This window comes from Tupaia chinensis, unplaced genomic scaffold (assembly GCF_000334495.1).
Source record: "Tupaia chinensis unplaced genomic scaffold, TupChi_1.0 Scaffold000604_1, whole genome shotgun sequence".
Classification (NCBI taxonomy): Eukaryota; Metazoa; Chordata; class Mammalia; order Scandentia; family Tupaiidae; genus Tupaia; species Tupaia belangeri.
The window spans coordinates 1143552-1157272 of NW_006160122.1; the positions used below are offsets into that span (position 1 = coordinate 1143552).

The following is a 13721-nucleotide window of genomic DNA, read 5'->3' on the forward strand; positions in this document are numbered from 1 at the left end:
TTGGGCACACACACCCGTGCGCTCAGCGTGAGTTTTAAGTCACCAGTCCAGACTCAAACTGTGGTCGACTACGTGGGAGTCCAGTGACATAACCATTGCGTCATCTGCTGTTCCTGCAGCCCTTTCTCATTCATTCTCCTCTCGGGGTTTTGGGCATGTATGCACACGTGCCTAGCATGTTTTCGGATCCACTAGTCCGAGACTCAAACCATGCCATCAGCTGTGTGGGATCTCTTAGCCACCACGCCACCTGGCTGCCCCTTAGAGGTTTATTTTTTTACTGTTTTTTAAAAAGAATTATTTATTGTTTATTTTTATTCATTCATTCATTTATTTTAATTTGACCAGAGAGAAACACACAGAGAGCGGGGGAAAGTGTGAAAGCAAACCACCAGGTCCGGGATTCAAACCGTGGTCAGCCATGTGGGAGTGTCCAGCGCCTTAACCACCATGCCACCTGCTGGCCCCCCACCTCAAGGGTTTATTTTAAATGAGAAAAGCAAGGTGTAGGTGGTTGTATAGAGGGCCTCATTTGTATAAAAATAGAGAAACAGAGAAGATATTTGTGCCAATATTTGTCCCAGATGCATGGATTCTGAAATGAGACCTAAGAAACCGCTCACTTGGGTCATTCCTGGAGAGAGACCCACAGGACCCCAGGGAGATGTTGTTTCCACCACAAACACACCGCACCTCTGAGCCATTCCATTGTTAATGGATCACCTGTTCAAAAAAGAAAAAAAAAATCTTATGTAGAACATCAAGATGTCTCTAGTACTTCAAAAACAAACACTAAAGAGAGAAAATGCAGTCATTTTGCTTTTCATCTTTTGGAAATAACAGCTATTCGTAACTAAAATGGGTTATTTGAAGAGATGGTAACTTCTCTCTTATCTCTTCTTTTTCAAACAAAGCACAAAATTTGTTTTTAAAATAACTAAATAAATCACTAAAATGCTGTACAAGATACAAGAATTCGAAGACCCCATTAAAAACAAGTATTAAAAACAAGTCTATCTATTTTTTGAATCCATTGCATGTAGTTAAATTTCCATCTATAATGATAATTTCAGTATATGTTCAGTGCCCAAATCAAGCCTGACAAATTATTTTTAATTCATTTGTCTATAACGCTCGCTCTTCCTCATAAAATTAATTTAAATTCTATTAAACAGTAGGCATCAGTTATTAAACAGAAAACAGTCGAAGTAGCCTCTAAAAATAATGAACCTGTGTGTGCGTGATGTTTTAGGTAGGGTCTCGCTGGGTCGAAATCCTCCTGCCTCAGCCTCCCAAGCAGGCGTAGGCCACCGCTCTGGGCCACGCAGGGTGGGCCGGGAATCAAACTCAGACTCCACACGGTCTCGCCGCATCCAGTCACACGCCGGCGCTCCCTACTGAAGCTGGGCCATGTGAGTCTTTTTTTTTTTTTTAGGTTTTGCCATAGCAATGTGCACTCGCTAGAGAGAGAGAGACAGAGAAAGTGAGAAATCACTCCCTAGGGAGGACGGCCACCCCGCAATCCCTTCTCTTCCATTCTTTTTTTGAAATTCTGGGCACACATGCACGTGTCCCTGGTGCGATTTTCTTTTCTTTCCTTTTTTCCTCTAGAGGGTTTTTGTCTTAGGGCACGTGCACTCGCTAGAGAGAGGAAAGACAGATACAGTGAGACAGAAAGTGAGAAATCCCCCCCAGGGAGGAGGGCCACCCTGCAATCCCTTCTCCGTTCTCCCGACATCTTAGGTACGTGCACACACACACATACACACACATCAGTGTGATTTTTTTGTTTGTTTTTTGTTTGTTTGTTTGTTTTTGTTTTGAGAGGTTTTCGCTACAGGGCGCGTGCACTCGCCAGACAGACAGAGAGAGACAGAGAGACAGAAAGTGAGAAATCACCCCCTGGGGGGATGGTCACGCCGCAATCCCTTCTCCTCCATTCTCCTCCTGGGATCTTGGGCACGCAGCACACGCACCCGGCATGAGTTTTTTAAGCAACCAGGTCCGGGATGCGAACCGCGGTTGACTACGTGGGAGTCCAGCGACATAGCCATTACACTAACTGCTGGTTCCCCCCAGTGTGATGTTTTAAGCCACCAGGTCTGAGACTTGAACCACAGTTGACCACATGAGAGTCCAGTGAAAGGCCATCTGTTGGCCCCCATAAGGAACTTTTTTTTTTTTCTTTTTAAGAGAGATTTTTGCTATAGGGTGCATGCGCTTGCCAGAGAGACAGAGATAAAGAGAGAAACCACACATGGGAGATATGGCCACGCTACAGTTCCTTCTCCTCTATTCTCTTGAGATTTTGGGCACGCATGCGCACATGCACAGTATGTTTTAGGCTGCTGGATCTGGGACTCAAACCATAGTCAACCATGTGGGAGTCCAGTGATATAACCGCTAAGCCATCTGCTGGCCCCCATAAGGAACTTTTTTACATGGAATATTTCTCTTTTTTTGAGAGAGAAATTTTTGCTATAGGGCATGTGTGCTCACTGGAGAGACAGAGAGACAGAAAGTGAGAAATCACCCCCGGGGGGATGGCCATGTCACAATCCCCTCTCCACTCTCGTCTTGGGATTTGGGGCGTGCTCACTCACACACATGCCCAGTCAAACCACCTTTGACCATGTGGGAGTCCAGCAACATAACCATTACGCCATCCGCTGGTTCCTACATGTAATCTTTCTAATACAGTCTTTGGGATCACGCCGATCTAAAATAAATTTCCCTAACCTGTCTTCTGTATCTTGTAAAAATGATGAAATAATTTTTCTTTTTCAGAAAGTGGGTTTGCAAGGTCCTCAGCTGCTGTGAACATGATGTGAGCGTCTGAACGTGCTAAGCAATGCAGACGAGGCCTGCCGCGTTGGGGTGTGCGAGCCGTGACCTGCACAGCTCTAAGAGGCACCATCAGATCACGCCCGCGTGGTGCAGTGCAACTCCTGTGCAGCCTCGAACATCAGACTGCTGAAAAGGCTCTTGGCAGGAGAGGGCAGGTGTCAGAGCCGGGGTCACAGGGACCATGAGGCCAGCCTCCCATCTCTCTGTTGGCCTCCCTTTTGGAGGCCCCCACAGCGGAAATGCCCTAAGGTTTTTATATGAGCCTCATAGCCTTGGTTTTCCTTGGGCGGTGGTGGGGAGGGGGGCACAGACACCAGTGCCAGAGCCCGCCACCGTGTTCTTGGCCTGGACAAGTCCGTGTCCTCTGCTCAGTCGGCAGCTGAGAGGGAAGCCCAGAAAAGGACCCTGCCGTGCTCCTCCTCGCTCTCCTCCCCCGATGGAGGCAGGGGTGGCTAGCACACGGGGTGGGGCAGAGGTGGCTGAAACCTCGATGACACTCAGGACCTTTGGCCTCCAGGACCGAGCTCTACCAGTAACTTGCTGTGTGACCCTTGGCCAGTCATTCAGCCTCTCTGAGCTCCGGCCTCCCTATTTGAAAAGTGAAGATTATTATTGCCGTCCTTCTCTGCCTCCTGGAAAAACAGACAAAGAGAGCAAATGGGTACTGATGGCTTCGCGGGGACGCACAGCAGGTCAAGCATTCCCAGAATCCGTAAACATCGAGAATCTGTGGTGCTAGAGTCAGGAGGCCCAAAAGCAGCTGTAAACCCTGAGCTGACCTTGTGCCTAATAGTCTGCTCTATCATTTCCAAGCACAGACCTCGCATTTTGTAAGATTTCTATCTCAAGCTATGCTGAGGTACTTGCCATATAGTCAATACTATGAAGTCACTATTGTCACTATTATAAAGGACATTTTCGGTTACGAGTAACAGATTTATAGACTTACGTACCTGACGAGCCTAGAACGAGGGATAGCTTCAGGTGAGGGTTGATCCAGCAGCTGTTACCAAGGACCTCGTTTCTTTCGGTCTTTGGTTCCACCTCCTACATCATGTCAAGGTGGCTGCTGAAAGCTCACGACACTACTTGCTTTTCTGATTTCATAATTAAGAAGAAACTGCTTACTACCCAGTTAGCTCAAAGAAAAGACCCAGAATTAAGATCATTAATCCAGCTGGCCGAACTTGTGCCTTTACCTAACGAATTACTGCAGCATAGAGGAGGGATATTCTGATCTGATTAAGGCAGTTAGACCTCGCCGTAGGAATGAGGGTCACTTCTGACCAGAGCACACGGCTAGGAAACTCCCAGCACTGTTAGGGACGGAGACTCGGGCAAAGGGTGCTAGCGAGGAAACCCAAGTCCCCCGTGGCATGTGAACGAGCAGTGATATCTCTAGCTGCCACCAGAACTCCTGACCAGCATGGGAACTGCACGTTAGTGACCTCCAGGATCTTGTGAGGCACTCACCCTGGCCACCCGTCAGTGCTGACCACAATGACCACTGAGCTGACGTCAGCCCGGCCATCAGCACACTCCTGACTCTGTGGTTAGAGCTGGCCCCGTTGCGATTCTTCCTTGTCAGCCTCCGTCCTCTGCTCCCACGGGCTCCTGCACCAACGGCTCCGTGGGAGGCTCCAAGGAAGCCGGGACCTCCCTTCCGGCTCTGAGCACCCAGACTCGGACTGCCCTATCCCGGTGCAGGGACTCCATGAGCTGGACTTGGCAAAGGGGGCAGCAGACACGTACACAGCGGAGCCGACCCAGCCGCCCGGCTCGCACACCGGCTGGCCGAGCGTTTGCCACCCTCCAGGGCCTGTGCTGGAGACACAGCAGGAGGAGGCCCGGTCTGTCTCCAGGGAGCCTGCAGGTGGGAGACGCATGCTGCAGACCACTACGGGGCAGAAGGAAGCAGGGCGAGGAAGGCATTCCACTCCCAGGCCAGGGCCATGAACGCCCGCTCAGCCCCTGCCCCAGCCCCAGGGGACCAGGGCATTCTCTGGCCTCTTTTGTGTATCACCAGAGATGTGTCCCCAGTGCCCATTCAGGAGTGTGCGACCCGAACCCAGCCTGTCTTCACACGCACAGGGCTTTGCAGAATCCTTTCTGGGCCCTTCAGGGCTATAGCTGTAGGGGTGAAGCTCAGGGAGACAGATTCAACCTTTCACCCACAACCAGGCCCTGCCTCCTCCTGGGCCTTCCAAACCTGTCAAGGGAGGGCCTGGTGAGGCCCAAGGGGAAGCTTCTCTCCAACCCACACCTGAGGGTCTGCCTTCCTGCGAGTTCCTCACTGCCGTCACCCAGTGCCAGGTGAGTCCCCGTACCTCAGAACCCCTGTACGTCCCCAACTGCAGAATCAGGAACGTGCTGACAGCTGAGCTGACATCCCTCGATGGTAGGTGTGGTCACCACTGACAGGTGGCCAGAGCGAGCACCTCACAGGATCCTGGAGGTCCCTAGCATGCAGTTCCCATGCTGGTCTGAAGTCTGGTCCCCATCGCTGGGTGCCTGGATTGGAGAAAGCCTATCCAGTCCCATCCTCAGCTCTGCCTAAAATGACTTGGCATGAGGCCAGGGCAGGTCCTTCTCCTCTTTCCCCCAGCTTCTCCATCTACGAGACAAACGTGCCGGGCTCACGCGTCGCCACGGGGCTTTCCAGCTCCAGCACTCACTCAAAGGCTCAAAGAAGAGAGGACAGGGGCAGCGGGATGGGAGGGCAGAGGAAAAACAGGGCGAGAGGGTCATCTGGCCAGGGCTCCATGGACGAAAGGCCTCCAGGTTAGACTTCGGAAATCGTAGCCAAACGACAGTCCCCTGAGCCGGGGCACACGCCAGGGAACCAGGAGACAGCGGTGAGTGCAAGCACCGAGCACCGTGGGTGGGGCCCATGGATCTGCGTGTGTTTGTTTGGTTTTGAAATAAACCAGAATTCTGCCACTTAGGCTTACGGAAGAGCTGCAAAGACAGTACAGAGGGTTCCAGATACACTCGCCCATTTCCGGATACACTGCCCTCTCCTGTTAGCGTCCACGCCATCACGGAACAAGAGTCGAAACTCACAGACCCCACTGGCGCCTCCCTAACTCTCCTCCAGACCTTATTTGGCTTCTACCAGTTTTTCATTTTCTTTTACCCTTTCTGTCCCAGGATTCGACATCCAGGGTAACATATTCCATCTAGTCAGCCTGTCCCCTGTTGTCCTCTGGTCTAACCATTGCTGTCATGGGTTTTTCGTGACCTTGACGGTGTGCCAGAGTTCTGTTTTCATGTTTTGCAAGATGTCTCTTTCTTTTTTTTTTTTCTTTTTTGCAACAGGGCACTTGTGCATGCCAGAAAGAGACGGGTGATGGTGGGGGGCAGCGGGAGTAGCACCGGGGAGTGGCCACGTCACAGTCCCTTCTCCTCCATTCTCTTCTCGTGCCTAGTGTGCGTCTCAAGGCACCGGGATTCAAACTGCACAGCCGGCAATCAGGGGCCATCCGCCTTAGCAACCCTGCCAACACCTGGCCCAGGTAGTTCTTTCATTCGGGCTCGTCTGCTGTTTTTCTCTAGGCTTATAGATTTAGAAAGAATTTTACAGAGGCAAAATGCCCTTGTGTCACACGGTGTCAGAGGGGCCTCTGCGTGATTAGGACCGGACTTACCCCTGTGGCATTGACCTTGACCCCTGGGTTAAGGTCATGTCGGCCAGGTTTCTCAACGGCACACTTACTATTTTCCCGTCTCCCTACTCCATTATTTAGCAGCAAGTCAGCCAGCCCAGGGTGCAGCTGAGGGAAGGGAGGGATAGTAAGCACCACCTCCCCTCTGGGAAGGTCTCCGTGCATCACCGGAAATTCTTCTGCATGGAAGACTGGCCTCTTCTGCCCGTTATTCAGCCGTTTATGTCCATGTGGATGAACCCCACTGGGAGTTCCTGGGCCCCTCTGACACCCCGTCCTTCTGCGTTTTGAGCACTTCCTAACTCTCTGGCACCACGTGATACCCCGGGCTCAATCCGTTACCTGTCCCACCTCTGGAACCAGTCGTTCCTTTACAGAAATAATAGATTTGTAAAACTAGTCTTCCAATTATCTTGTTAACAGTGCAGATATACTGCGCCACATTTAGGTACTGTTTAGAACATAACTTCAATTTGTGTAACCCTGCGGTGCAAGCCTTAAAAAAAAATCCACCCGAAGCCACCAGACACGGGAGGGCCTGGTCTGTCCTGCACTTCCAGGAGGCCTCGTTAAACTAAGTGTCACCTTTGCAGCCACTCTGCCCAGGCCCCGGAGCTGCCCACCCAGTCTTTCTGGAGAGGTGGCCTAGTTCCTGTGCCTCCCCAGGGCCAGCTGCCCAGGGGAGCAGCAGAAGGCCAAGGTCACTCCTGGGAACTTTCTCTCTCCAGCTTCCCCCACGACTGCCCCTTCCGAGGTGACCAGTTCAGGAGCTTTGCAGACCTCCCCCAGGCTGGTGGCAGGAGGGCAGACAGAATTCAGGAAGGAAATAGGCAGCTCAGCCCATGCAAGTGTGCAAGAGGCCGTGGGGGCGTGAGGACGATAGGCTTGGCACCACTGAGTCCAGAGAGCTCCTGAGAATTGGGGCCAAGGTTTGCAACACCCAGCTGTAAGTGGAGCAGGGCTTCCCCAGCGCAGCCCTGGCTTCTGCAGAAGAGAGTCAGCTTCTTGAGAAGGAGCCGCCTTTGCTCGCTAGCAGGCTAGCAGGAAGAGTGTGAGACTGCAACTCACTCTGGGAGGGGAGGGAGCTTCGTGCCTGACTCATCACAGGGCAGCATGGGGCCTGCCAGCAAGGGCGGAGTCCCAGCCCCGAAGGAGGGCCCAGGCTGGCAACACATCCAGCACGTAGGGACACAGGCAGGGTGCCGTGGGAGCACTGAGGAGGAAGCACCTGAGCATCGAATGAGTCTTGGCAGGCTTCACAGAGGAGGTGACATCATCAAAAACATGAATGGAATTGGCCATGCGGTAGTGGGAAGGGAGGGGAGCACCCCCAACCGAGGAAGCAGCAGCAGAGGCTGGAAGTACCTGCATGGCACTGGCGTGGTGCCCGCAGCCTGGCGAGCTCTATCAGTCACCTTGATGTGCGTTCATTGAGGCTCAGCGTGTGTTAACCTGGACATGTCACTCCATAGTTGGACTATCTTAAAGGTTGTCTCTACAATGTCTGCATGCCTGGCACCACTGGGCTCTGCTCAGCTGTAAAAGGGACTGGCACGAGATGCCAAGTACGGTGTGTCCCGCTCCACTGGAAGGATTGCAAGTTGAGGAGGAACGGGAAGGTGCCCGGCCCTGCATGCCAGCTGGCGTGGGTGGGGGGCCTCGTGTTCCTTTCTCCTCAGTCTGCCAGTCACTGGGATTGCCGTGCCAGGGGCCACAGGGCAGGGGACCCTGGGGTCTTCAAAGATGACTGGGCAACAAAGCAGGCATTTACCCAGAAAGGGGCAGGCAAACCCAGACAGCAACCTCACAGCCCAGCTAGAAAGCATACCCCCTCCCCACTGGGGTCTTCTGTGAGCACCTCCAACAAGCAGGTGTGTCCATGGGAGGGGGTGACTGCCTTGGAGAGGACACACTGAACCCCTCCACCAGCTCCCGGGCCCTAGGCAAGTGACATCACCTTTGTCAATCTCTGAGTGTCTGTTTCCTCAATGCTGCAATGCCTTTTGTTTGTTTGTTTTTTGAAAGGTTTTTGCTGTAGGGCACATGCACTCACCGGTGAGGAAGAGACGGAAAGCTGAGAAATCACCCCCTGGGGGGATGGCCATGCAGCAGTCCCTTCTCCTGCAGTCTCCTCTTGGGATTCTGGGCTGTACGCCCACACACTCCGAGTGAGTTTTAAGCCGCTGGGTCTGGGACTCGAACTGCAATCAACCCAGGGGAGTCCAGTGACGTAATCATTACACTTTCGGCTGGTCCTGCTACGATGTCTTTTTAAGACACATGTAGAATACCAAAAGAAAAAAAAGAAGGGGGAAAATAAAGGATATCTGAATTTTTCTGTAATAGCAGAAAAATAAATATGAATTTTAAAAACTTCTAAAGCAATAGCTGGGACCGGCAGGTGGCGTGGTGGTTGAGGGCGCTGGACTCCCACATGGCTGACCGTGGTTCAAGTCCTGGACCTGGTGACTGGCTTTCTCACTTTCTTTCTCTCTCACTCTGTCCCTCTGTGGTCAAATTAAGAAATATAAATAAGTAAATAAAGTTAAATAAAATAAATCTTTAAAAAAAAAAGCAATAGCTAACAACAGCGAGTAGATAAAAACCGTGGTATATTTGTTAGATGGAATGCTATTTAGTAGTAAGATAAATCATTGTACGCAGGCCGTAGAAATGGGTTTTTAGGAATATAGTACCTTGTGGAACTAGGAGGTCACACAATTATACAATGAGTCCCTTTCTACAAAGTAAAAAGCAGCGAAATTAGACAATATGCTATGTAGGGATTCATACAAAAGTGGTGAAGCTAAAAAAATTAAATAAATACAAGGAAATGACTAGCATAGTTAAAATTCAGGAGAGTAGTTCCGGATAGGGCCATTCCCAGGGCCTGCAAGGGACTGGCACTGGGTTTTTGTTTGTTGTTGTGCATTTTTTGTTTGGTTTGGTTTTGGTTTTCTTTTTGTCATTGGGTAAGTGTGCGCTTGCCAGAGAGAGACAGAGAGAAAGTAAGAAATCACCCCCTAGAGGGGATGGCGACACCACAATCCCTTCTCCTCCATTCTTTCCCCGGGATTTTGGGCACACGCGCACACGCACCCGGCGTGATTCTCAAGCCTCTGGGTCTGCAACTCCAACCTCAGCTGTCCAAGTGGGAGTCCAGTGTCTTAACCCACATGCAAGCTGCTGGCCCAGGCACTGGTCTATTTTTACACATGGACTTTTAAATGATTATTACTAATATTCTCCGCACTGTAATCATAGCTGTGCTTCTGGTGTCTTTTACAATGAACCATCTTTGATTACAACACTGACAACTGCCTTGCAGGACTCGTGCCTGGGATGCGGCAGAGACCAGGTGGTAAAGCACTGGCACGCAGTGAGCACCAAGCTTTCGATGCTCCAGCTGCCTGGGCCTGTTTCTCCACCTGCAAAGTGGGCTGCTGGTACAATGGAGGCTTAGGTCTCTATCTTGCGGGCTCTAGTCCCTCTCTCGCGCCCTCTCTCAGTCTCTCTCACACACACTGAAAGCCACGCTTCTCTCTTCCCTAGGTCAGCTGTAGTTTCCAAAGTGGCAAAGGAGGCATCCAAGGCCCTGGCGCCACTTAGCCGTCCTGCACAGCTTAGGAGTGGAACGGACAGGACACCTCTGCCTGCCTCAACTGCCTGGGTACAGACGGTGAAGTGCTGGGCGTGGGCGTGACCACCGGGACCTGGCAACTCTAAGTCTTCATGGAGGCGTGGAGGCAGCCTCTGGTGGGCCTGTCCGGGCAAGTGTAGGTGGAGTGGGATTTTCCTGCGAACACTCACACCGTGGCTGGGTAAGTGCCCCGTCTCGGCCGGCTCTTCTCGCGGTCCTTGGGTATATATGGCTGTACCTGCCTTCGTCTGATCCTAGTAAGATACCTATTTCAGAAAAAGTGCACCTGGCCCAGGTGTGGGCTCACCTCTGTGCACCTGCTTCCACACGGTTCATCCGTTGGTTCATCCGTGGAGTGGGCCTGACTCAGTCTGTAACGACAGACCTACCTCCAAAGGCGTGAACCGGATTCACCTGGTGTACCTGACTGTCCCCATCAGACAGAGTGGCCCTGTCAGGTGCTTAGGCCTGGCAGTTGGTGGCCGTCCCTGTCTTTGTAGGGCTGTACGCACCTCGGTCAGCCCGTCCCTGACTGGCACGTGTACCTGGTTCAGTCCGGACTCACTTTACGCACACGGGCGGGACACCCACCTCGCCCCCTCCAGCAGCCCCAGATCTGGTGGCCACGGGCGCGGGGAGGCGGCTGGAAGTACCTGCATGGCACTGGCGTGGTGCCCGCAGCCTGGCGAGCTCTATCAGTCACCTTGATGTGCGTTCATTGAGGCTCAGCGTGTGTTAACCTGGACATGTCACTCCATAGTTGGACTATCTTAAAGGTTGTCTCTACAATGTCTGCATGCCTGGCACCACTGGGCTCTGCTCAGCTGTAAAAGGGACTGGCACGAGATGCCAAGTACGGTGTGTCCCGCTCCACTGGAAGGATTGCAAGTTGAGGAGGAACGGGAAGGTGCCCGGCCCTGCATGCCAGCTGGCGTGGGTGGGGGGCCTCGTGTTCCTTTCTCCTCAGTCTGCCAGTCACTGGGATTGCCGTGCCAGGGGCCACAGGGCAGGGGACCCTGGGGTCTTCAAAGATGACTGGGCAACAAAGCAGGCATTTACCCAGAAAGGGGCAGGCAAACCCAGACAGCAACCTCACAGCCCAGCTAGAAAGCATACCCCCTCCCCACTGGGGTCTTCTGTGAGCACCTCCAACAAGCAGGTGTGTCCATGGGAGGGGGTGACTGCCTTGGAGAGGACACACTGAACCCCTCCACCAGCTCCCGGGCCCTAGGCAAGTGACATCACCTTTGTCAATCTCTGAGTGTCTGTTTCCTCAATGCTGCAATGCCTTTTGTTTGTTTGTTTTTTGAAAGGTTTTTGCTGTAGGGCACATGCACTCACCGGTGAGGAAGAGACGGAAAGCTGAGAAATCACCCCCTGGGGGGATGGCCATGCAGCAGTCCCTTCTCCTGCAGTCTCCTCTTGGGATTCTGGGCTGTACGCCCACACACTCCGAGTGAGTTTTAAGCCGCTGGGTCTGGGACTCGAACTGCAATCAACCCAGGGGAGTCCAGTGACGTAATCATTACACTTTCGGCTGGTCCTGCTACGATGTCTTTTTAAGACACATGTAGAATACCAAAAGAAAAAAAAGAAGGGGGAAAATAAAGGATATCTGAATTTTTCTGTAATAGCAGAAAAATAAATATGAATTTTAAAAACTTCTAAAGCAATAGCTGGGACCGGCAGGTGGCGTGGTGGTTGAGGGCGCTGGACTCCCACATGGCTGACCGTGGTTCAAGTCCTGGACCTGGTGACTGGCTTTCTCACTTTCTTTCTCTCTCACTCTGTCCCTCTGTGGTCAAATTAAGAAATATAAATAAGTAAATAAAGTTAAATAAAATAAATCTTTAAAAAAAAAAGCAATAGCTAACAACAGCGAGTAGATAAAAACCGTGGTATATTTGTTAGATGGAATGCTATTTAGTAGTAAGATAAATCATTGTACGCAGGCCGTAGAAATGGGTTTTTAGGAATATAGTACCTTGTGGAACTAGGAGGTCACACAATTATACAATGAGTCCCTTTCTACAAAGTAAAAAGCAGCGAAATTAGACAATATGCTATGTAGGGATTCATACAAAAGTGGTGAAGCTAAAAAAATTAAATAAATACAAGGAAATGACTAGCATAGTTAAAATTCAGGAGAGTAGTTCCGGATAGGGCCATTCCCAGGGCCTGCAAGGGACTGGCACTGGGTTTTTGTTTGTTGTTGTGCATTTTTTGTTTGGTTTGGTTTTGGTTTTCTTTTTGTCATTGGGTAAGTGTGCGCTTGCCAGAGAGAGACAGAGAGAAAGTAAGAAATCACCCCCTAGAGGGGATGGCGACACCACAATCCCTTCTCCTCCATTCTTTCCCCGGGATTTTGGGCACACGCGCACACGCACCCGGCGTGATTCTCAAGCCTCTGGGTCTGCAACTCCAACCTCAGCTGTCCAAGTGGGAGTCCAGTGTCTTAACCCACATGCAAGCTGCTGGCCCAGGCACTGGTCTATTTTTACACATGGACTTTTAAATGATTATTACTAATATTCTCCGCACTGTAATCATAGCTGTGCTTCTGGTGTCTTTTACAATGAACCATCTTTGATTACAACACTGACAACTGCCTTGCAGGACTCGTGCCTGGGATGCGGCAGAGACCAGGTGGTAAAGCACTGGCACGCAGTGAGCACCAAGCTTTCGATGCTCCAGCTGCCTGGGCCTGTTTCTCCACCTGCAAAGTGGGCTGCTGGTACAATGGAGGCTTAGGTCTCTATCTTGCGGGCTCTAGTCCCTCTCTCGCGCCCTCTCTCAGTCTCTCTCACACACACTGAAAGCCACGCTTCTCTCTTCCCTAGGTCAGCTGTAGTTTCCAAAGTGGCAAAGGAGGCATCCAAGGCCCTGGCGCCACTTAGCCGTCCTGCACAGCTTAGGAGTGGAACGGACAGGACACCTCTGCCTGCCTCAACTGCCTGGGTACAGACGGTGAAGTGCTGGGCGTGGGCGTGACCACCGGGACCTGGCAACTCTAAGTCTTCATGGAGGCGTGGAGGCAGCCTCTGGTGGGCCTGTCCGGGCAAGTGTAGGTGGAGTGGGATTTTCCTGCGAACACTCACACCGTGGCTGGGTAAGTGCCCCGTCTCGGCCGGCTCTTCTCGCGGTCCTTGGGTATATATGGCTGTACCTGCCTTCGTCTGATCCTAGTAAGATACCTATTTCAGAAAAAGTGCACCTGGCCCAGGTGTGGGCTCACCTCTGTGCACCTGCTTCCACACGGTTCATCCGTTGGTTCATCCGTGGAGTGGGCCTGACTCAGTCTGTAACGACAGACCTACCTCCAAAGGCGTGAACCGGATTCACCTGGTGTACCTGACTGTCCCCATCAGACAGAGTGGCCCTGTCAGGTGCTTAGGCCTGGCAGTTGGTGGCCGTCCCTGTCTTTGTAGGGCTGTACGCACCTCGGTCAGCCCGTCCCTGACTGGCACGTGTACCTGGTTCAGTCCGGACTCACTTTACGCACACGGGCGGGACACCCACCTCGCCCCCTCCAGCAGCCCCAGATCTGGTGGCCACGGGCGCGGGGAGGC

General features: G+C 52.0%; 1 long non-coding RNA gene across 1 annotated transcript; it reads right to left on the minus strand.

The window, feature by feature from the left end:
• Window positions 1-438: 438 nt before the first annotated feature.
• On the minus strand, window positions 439-4256 carry LOC114009691 (uncharacterized). Its single transcript, XR_003551070.1, has 3 exons — window positions 3801-4256; window positions 1231-1460; window positions 439-723 (listed from the first exon to the last, which is right to left on the minus strand). It is a non-coding gene; the product is annotated as an uncharacterized LOC114009691 (long non-coding RNA).
• Window positions 4257-13721: the final 9465 nt, after the last annotated feature.